The 9168-nt window shown below is 34.8% G+C and overlaps 1 pseudogene; it reads right to left on the bottom strand.

The window, feature by feature from the left end:
- Positions 1-6722: 6722 nt before the first annotated feature.
- Positions 6723-9120, bottom strand: LOC148443267 (uncharacterized; annotated as a pseudogene).
- Between the last annotated feature and the right edge of the window lie 48 nt (positions 9121-9168).

Raw genomic sequence — 9168 nt, 5'->3', positions numbered from 1 at the left:
AGTGTGATACATTATATAGGTGAACAGACAAAAAACACATCTTTTTTAAAAATCAAACTGGTGACTGTCACATTCTAAAGTTCTAGAACATGTACACTAGCCTATTAAGCCACTGGAACTACTTAGGTTAAAGGAAGATTTTGTCATTGCACACTAGACTGCTATTATTTTAAGGTGTATGATACATTATATAGTTGAATAGACAAAAAAACAAATCTTTCCTAAGAACCAAACCTGTGAGTGTCCCAATCTAAAGCTCTAGAACATGTGCACTAGCCTATTGAACCACTAGATCTATTTCGGTTAAGCAGAAGTTTGTCATAGTTTTAAAATATTATGCTACAAATTTCAATATACTAAAAAGGAAATAATTTATGGGTTTTCACTATCAAATGCATTGAACACTAGACTTCTACTGCTATAGGGTGTATGATTCATTACATATGTGAATAGACAAAAACATATCACTCCTTGTAAATGATCTTATAACTGTCATGGTACAAAGATGTAGAACATGCGGTCTAGAACATTTAACCAATGGTTGTATTTAGGTTCAAATTTAATTTTTTTATCGTTTTACACTATTATGCTATATCTTCAATATACTAAAAATTAAACAATCTATGGGTTTTCACTATCAAGTGCTTTGAATACTAGACTGCTATTATTGTAAGGTGTATGATACATTATATAGGTGAATAGACAAAAAGTATATGCAAAAAAATATATCTTTTCTAAGAATCAAACCTGTGAGAGTCACAGTCTAAAGTTCGAGAACACATGCAAAAGCTTATTGAGCCACCGAACCTGTTTATTTGAAGAAAACAATTTTGTCATACATTTAAAATATTATTCTACAATCTTCAATATACTACAAAGGAAACAATCTGTGGGTTTTCACTATCAAGTCCCTTGAACACTAGCCTGCTATTATTGTAAGGTGTATGACACATTATATAGGTGAAAAGTTAAAAAACATATCTTTTTTAAGAATCAAACTGTTGACTTTCACATTCTAAAGTTCTAGGACATGTGTACTAGACTATTAAGCAACTGGAACTGCTTAGGTCAAAGTAGGATTTTGTCATAGTTTTAAAATATTATGCTTCAAACATTAATATACTAAAAAGAAAAAAATCTATGGGTTTTCACTATCAAGTGTATTGAACACTAGACTTTACTTCTATATGATTAATCACATAACTGAATAGACAAAAATGTATCACTCCTTGGAATTGATCCTATGACTATCAAAGTCTAAAAATATAGAACATGTGGTATAGACCATTGAGCCACTGAATGGACTCAGGCTTTCACTGACTTTTTGTATAGTTTTAAACCATTATCCTGCATTTTCAATATACTAAAAGTTAAACAATATATGGTTTTTCACTGTCAGGTGACTCGAACACTAGACTGCTATTATTGTAAGGTGTATGATACATTATATAGGTGAATAGACAAAAAGTATATGCAAAAAAACATGTATTTTCTAAGAATCGAACCTGTGAGTCTTACAGTCTAAAATTTGAGAACATGTAGACTAGCCTATTGATTCACCAGATCTATTAAGGTTAAACAAGGATTTTGTTATAGTTTTAAAATATTATGTTACAATCTTCAATATACTAAAAAGGAAAAGTTTGTGTTTTCACTATCAAGTGAATTGAACACTAGACTGCTATTATTGCATGGTGGTTGATAAATTAAATAAGTGAATAGACAACAAAAAGTATATGCAAAAAAAACATATCTTTTCTAAGAATCGAACCTGTGAGTGTTACAGTCTAAAATTTAAGAAGATGTAAACTAGCCTATTGAGCCACCAGATCTATCGAGATTAACAAAGGATTTTGTCATAGTTTTAAAATATTATGCTACATACTTCAATAAACTAAAAAGGAAACAATTTATGGGTTTTCACTAGCAAGTGCATTGAACACAAGACTTCTACTGCTATATGGTGTATGATTCATCACATAAGTGAATAGACAAAAACATATCACTCCTTTGACCATTAAACCACTGATTGTACTTAGGTTCAAATTGAATTTTTTTAATAGTTTTAAACTATTATGCTACAACTTCAATATACTAAAACTTAATCAATTTATGGGTTTTCACTATCAAGTGCTTTGAACTCTAGACTGCTATTATTGTAAGGTGTATGTTACATTATATAGGTGAATAGACATAAAGTATATGCAAAAAAACCATATATTTTCTAAGAATCAAACCTGTGAGTGTCACAGTCTAAAGATCTAGAACATGTGCACTAGCCTATTGAGCCTCATGATCGATTTAGAGTGACAGCAATTTTGTCACAGTTTTTAAAAAATATGGTACAAACTTCAATATACTAAAAAGGAAACAATCTATAGGTTTTCACTACCAAGTCCCTTGAACACTATGCTATTATTGCAAGGTGTATGATACATTATATAGGTGAATTGACAAAAAAATCATATCTTTGCTTAGAATTGAACTGGTGATTGTTACAATCTGAAGCTCTAGAACATGTGCACTAGCCTATTGAGCCACTGGAACTGCTTCCGTAAAAGAAAGATTTTTTCATAGTTTTAAAATGTTATGCTACAAACTTCAAAATACTAAAAAGGAAACAATCTATGGGTTTTCACTATCAAGTCCATTGAACATTAGACTTCTACTGATGTATGGTGTATGATTCATCACATAACTAAATAGACAAAAATATATCACTCCTTGGAATTCATCCTATGACTGCCACAGTCTAAAGATGTAGAACATGCGGTCTAGACTATTGAGCCACTGAATGGACTTTGGGTCATCTGGAATTTATTTTATAGTTTTAAACCATTATGCTACATTTCAATATACTAAAAATGAAACAATCTGTGAGTTTTCACTATCAAGTGCATTGAACACTAGACTGTTATTATTGTAAGGTGTACGAAACATTATATAAGTGAATAGACAAAAATAATATGCAAGAAAACATATCTTTTCTAAGAATCAAACCTGTGAGTGTCACAGTCTAAAATTCTTGAACACGTTCACTAGCCTATTGAGCCACCGGATCTAATTAGGTTAAAGTAGAATTTTGTCATAGTTTTAAAATATTATTCTACAAACTTCAATATACTAAAAAGGAAACAATCTATGGGTATTCACTATGAAGTCCCTTGATCACTAGACTGCTATTATTGTAAGGTGTATGATACATTATATAGGTGAACAAACAAAAAACATCATTTCTAAGAATCGCACTGTGACTGTCACATTCTAAAGTTCTAGAACATACTGTATGGACTAGCCTATTGAGCCACCGGACCTATTTGGGTTAACGGGGGATTTTGTCATAGTTTTAAAATATTATGTTACAAACTTCAATACACAAATAATGAATCAAACTATGAGTTTTCACTACCAAGTGCATTGAACACTAGACTGCTATTAATTTAAGGTTTATGATACAATATGTATGTGAATATATAAAAAGTATATGCAAACAAATTTTTTTAAAAAATTGAACCATGTGAGTGTCACCATCTAAAGTTTTATAACATGTGCACTAGCCTATTGAGCCACCAGATCTATTTAGGTTAAATTGAAGTTTGTCATAGATTTAATATATCTCGATGACTATTTTATAAGCTCCTACTATATGCCGCCTCCCCAAATAACCCGGTATTACCAGGGACCAGGAGGCCATCAGTGGCGGAGAGCTGATGCCTGCTGACGTACAGTAATTCTCATTGCTACAGTCTTCTGTAGTTTTTACTATAAATTTCCATTTTGTACAGTATGTAAACTGTGTTAGAATTTTGAACATGGCATGATTTTCATGTGTCGGTACAGTATTTTGGTTAAAATACTGTAGCAGCGCTGGTTCTACAGTGCGATCAGAGGATGCAATGTATGAACCCACGGGAGCATGCTTTGTACCATTTTAGGACCATACATGGTGTGATATACTGTAGCAGTGGAATCATACCAATCCATCAGATTGGCTGCTTTATCGCACTATGTATGGGCCACTTCAGCCTATGTAGGAGGGACAAAAAGGCAACTCCATTTTGGTCTACAGTAGGTTATCAGCACTGTATATTGGTATTTTGATTGTTGGTATTCTGTCCATGTTGGTACGTATCGTGGATGTAATGATAGAGTTAAATACAGGTATTCTTACACTATACAGTAAAGTACATGTGTATGACTTATCTGATCAGCTTCCCACATACAGTAAAGTAACCTCCCACAATTTAATGACTATTATCTACTCCACACCTATAGTAACCCTCTGAGTCTGCCACCCTGATGCTTAATTCAGTGTCATTACCTTTGGTGTAGCAATGATTAGACTGTAACCTATATCATGTATTGTACAGGACTTTTCATGCATTGCCTTTTACTGTACAGTAGCAGTTTTATTGTTTTGTTCATTTATGTAATTTGTTAGGCGCTAGCCAAACCATGTAGCACCATACTGTATAAAGATGAATAATACAGCACAGTACTATAATGTGAATAATGTATTTTTTTTCCAATACAGTCATCCACGGGGGACCCTGAGATGGCCAGGCCCAGGCCCAGGGCCCACCGCCATGCAGGGCCATTACAAGAGATAAAGTAGTGTATTAAAAGTAGTGACTGTCAAGATTGTACAATATACTGTACAGTATTGTAGATTAGTGTTGTAATACTGTACCATTTTTGTTCCCCACAGAGCAACTTCAGCACGTAATAGCCCTCTATAGGGGGATGCAGCATCTCATCGTTGATGAGTATTGTAATTTTCTTTTAAGTTTAATATAATTTTTTGCTATTGTTTTGTTAAAATGTATTTGTTTACAACCTGTTTTGTCTTTTTTTTATGGGATTCAGTTGATACAGTAGATAGACAGCTTTAATACTGTAAGTCACCCATATAGCAGTTTTATTATTTTCACACCACTCTTAAGCTTTAACTAAATAATAATTAAAGACACGACAACTGTGTACACTAGAAAAAGAGGCCACAGCCAAATTTATTAATAACAAATTAGAATTAAGCTTGGTGGTGAGAAAAACAGTACCCCTCAACCCACAACCCATATAAGAGTTTATTTACCAAAAAGAAATGAAACAAGACATCATTTGGGTGACCCAGATTGAGGTGAACAACACAAAACCTCTACTGTATGTCTTTTTGAGATCAAAAGTGAGAAGAACTCCAAATCTTCCCTAGCGGCAGGTGTCATAAGGCCCTGGGTTTCCAAAAGAACAAAGTTGCAAGGAGGTAGAAGAATCAGAAGATTCCTTCAAATGTGATAATGGAGTGCTAGCCAAAATGCTCTTCTCACCTGATCCTAATGTCAAAAGTATCGCCACATTGACTGCACATGTAGAAACCTGTCCCTCGATGCACAGTGTGCCCACTACAGTATGTCTGCAACTATGGATGTGGATGTTGAAGCTGCTGCTACCACATGAACCAAAGGAACCTGAATACTTGAAACATCTGCATTACAAACAGCAACATTAAGTGCAGTAGCAGAAACTGAGGGCTGCAGCAAAACCTATGATTATGGCTTTGCAGATGTCTGCAGTGGCAATGCCTGCCTTAGAACAAGGGGCAATGTAGGGGGAGTAGCCAGTGGAAAGGGGAAGTTGAACCATTAGCTGCAGTTTTGCATGCTGACTATGTACATATTGAACCTGCTGTGCATAAGGCTTAAAGAATATAGGGGCAGTGACATAATGCTGCTAGAATTGTTCTGGGCCATGAGGAAAGAAGGGGTGCAAAACTGCTGATTAATACCCACAAATTGTGGTTGCAATGACCATTAGAGGTCTTGCAGCTTTGACCAGGTGGCAGGGAAGGAGAGCACTGTGGCAGGGACAGGGCATGGCTGGGCAATAGGGTTCAATATGAACAGAGTTGTGTGATAGCAGAATCGTGAGGGGTGGGAAAAATCAATGAAATTAAAGAATGAAAGGAAAAGAGGAAAGTATGAGGTAAATAAGGTACTGTAAGGGCAAGGTAAATAATTAGCTTATAAAAGAAAGTAGGAGAATATATAGGGACACTAAGCGCAGCCACAATACATATGGAGACACAGTGTACTTAACAGTCCGGATCACAAACTGGAAAGAGGAAGTTAAACACCTCCTCCAGCCTTCATATAGTACTGCTAAACCCTGCCTTGATGGAGCAGCTAACAGGCTGGCTAGGCTATCTTGATTGAAAACTACAGACCACCAATTATAACTTACAGTAACACCAAAACAGCTCTAACTAGTATTGTTCCAATAAAAAACAGTGTGCTTATATACTCAAGCTTATACTGTACAAGCATTCAAGTATTTTAATGCACATCACTAATTATATAACATACAGTGCTGTACAAGCTACATAGCAGTTGCTTGACCCTTTCTTTTGATGACAACTGGTAAGACTCTATACAGATGATCAATATAATTGTTACAATGGGTGGTGTCAATACTGTTTTCCCAAACTTTATTGTCCCATCCAAAAGTTCTTGTTTAGTTTTTGGTTTCACATCAGACTTGATGAGCCTCTTCAACTGGGCCAAGACCAATTCAATGGGATTCATATCCGGTGACCTACAGGAAAGTAAAAATAAATAAATAAATAAAATTATTCAGTCATAGAACTTTATAGAAAAAGCATACTAGAATAATTGCTGCATGGTGCATATTTTATTGTACAATAAAGAGTTAATACAGTAGGACAATACTCACTCTGGTGGTGTGTGTTGCCAATTTATACCTCTCTCTTCCATGAATTTCCCTGAGGTGGAGTGTTTTGGATCATTATCCTGGAATAATGAATGTCCTGATGGATAGCATCTTCTCACATATGGCACCATACAGCCATCTACTATTTTTTCTTGGAAGTAGGTGTTATCCATGATGCTTAAAGAGATGATAAATTATTGTCAGAAACAAGCGCACACTGTACTAGACTGTAAATATTTTTAACAAACATTACTATACCTTTAAAACTTAAGATAGGTCCTGCACCATAATGAGATATAGCTCACCATACATGGACCTTTAATGGATGCTTAGGACATGGTTTAATTGAGAGATGTGCATAGTTCCAGAAGGACAGTCTTGAAAACCTCCTGAGAGAAACTGAAGTTTCATCTATGAAAATGACATCATTAAAATTCTCTCCACTCTCTATCCACCATCGTGCTTGTTCAACTCGCTTTTCTTTATTAACATCCCTTATCATGGGATGTATCCTGTGGAATAAAAAAAAACAATTAGTTTACAGTCACGTAAATCAGTGCATTATTAAGGACAGTTTACTGAATAAAATAGTGCACTGTACTGTAGAGTGCATTTGTGGGTTTTTTTACACTATAGTATTTTACTTAGGTTTTAGGGCCAAAAGTCCATCCCAGTTCCTTATGCATTCATTTGATGCTGGAACAGAAGATTTCCAGGTCACATTCTGTTTGTAGAATACTTTTTATTTGTAAAGCTGTACGCTCATCATCCTCACAAGTTAATTGTTGCACAATCTTTTAGATGCTCCTATGGTATAACACATATAGAAATAATTGCACAGTTACAGTCTGTTGAAATTGGAACACAGTACAGTAGCAATCTAGCAACATATAATTTAAAAAAAGGTTGCTATAAAGTACCTACAGTATATGCAAATAGTCCAAAATATGGAACATTCCAAAACACAGATTTGTTTTAGTGTGAATAAGATAGTGACACCTTTTGCTTTCTTATAGTTCAATGTACACTTTCTTTAAATAATGCACAAAATTATTAAAAATAATGTACAAATTTGTCCTGAGGCTGTGTGTATTAGCAATAAATGAAATGTAAATATCCCATTATAGTATGTAAATATTCCAAAATATGGTAAGATCCGATATCCAAAATACTTCTGGTTCCAAGCATTTTGAATATGGGAGACTCAACCTGTACTACAATTATAAAACTGCTATTTGTACTTCTACCTACTCCTCCTAGTACTTATGGCACCCTAATGGTGCTCTGATGGCGTGCTAATGTTTTTTTCCCAAAACTACAGCCCATAGTCCCAAACCCTCTCCCTCGGCTTTCCTGTGTGAAATGTTGCCCAAACAGTATTTGAGTATAGTAGTATGTGGACATATATGTATCGGACACCCTATGTACCTGACCAAGTTACTTATTAGGCCTTGCTGACCACAGTTTCAGTTGCAAGATCAAGTGTGACAACTACCTTTAAAACCATGCCATGAAAGATCACATTAAAGTTTACTTTTGTTTATGTAGGAAACCTATCAAAATTTTTATATCAGTCACACCACTTTTTTCATGTTAAGGAGTCAAATTGTGTAGTTGTGCAGAGTGAAATGCATAATAATATTACAAGCCTCATCACAATGTCCTTGGACTAATTTAATTACACATAAATTATATTGGTGTGATTCTGCGCTCATAAAACAGAGGTCTGCGATAAATGAAACCACCACACATCAATTCATTATTATATTAAAAGATAAGTATAATATTAATCGCAACCAGTTGCTCATAGCATGCCAATAAAAATGATGTCCTCATCTGAGACTTAATACAATAAAAAACACAATATTTCATGCAAAAATGTATCATGCAAAGATACTGTATATCATAGGAGGTGGATTGTATCACTATTAAATCACTTTTGTGACAACTATATATCTCATTGGAAGTTGTATACATTTCTCCAGAGCACTTGTAAATATTATCCCTTTAGTTCATACTTATATCAGTTTTTATATAGATGAGACCAGCATGTGTTTCTTCTTTGCTCTAGGTATGCTATGCAGTGTGGGTTAAAATAAAATGTAATCTGTAACAGTCATCAAGGATATCCCAATATGTGCTACTTGCCAGAAACTGATGTATTGGGTTGTCCAAAATACAGACCTTATCGAGGTCCACTGCAGGAGCTTTGAAAACCTTCCAGCAGACTGGTACAATCTGCGTGTGGCTGCTACTGGCTTTACTTTTCTCTTTTTGGCAGCTGGTTAGCACTTCCTTCTCATGGGTCCTCAATACACAGCTTCCAAGGGAATTTACAGCAGAATAGTCTCTGGTACACAGCTTCCAATAAATTTGCAGCAAAATAGTCTCTAACATGTTTTGCTCCTTTAGATGGGAGCTGTATCAAAGAGTCTAATTTGATTC

This window comes from Taudactylus pleione, unplaced genomic scaffold, assembly GCF_031769625.1.
Source record: "Taudactylus pleione unplaced genomic scaffold, aTauple2 ptg001314l, whole genome shotgun sequence".
Classification (NCBI taxonomy): domain Eukaryota; kingdom Metazoa; phylum Chordata; class Amphibia; order Anura; family Myobatrachidae; genus Taudactylus; species Taudactylus pleione.
The sequence above is the reverse complement of the archived record's forward strand: the minus strand, read 5'-3'. Positions and strand labels throughout refer to the sequence as shown.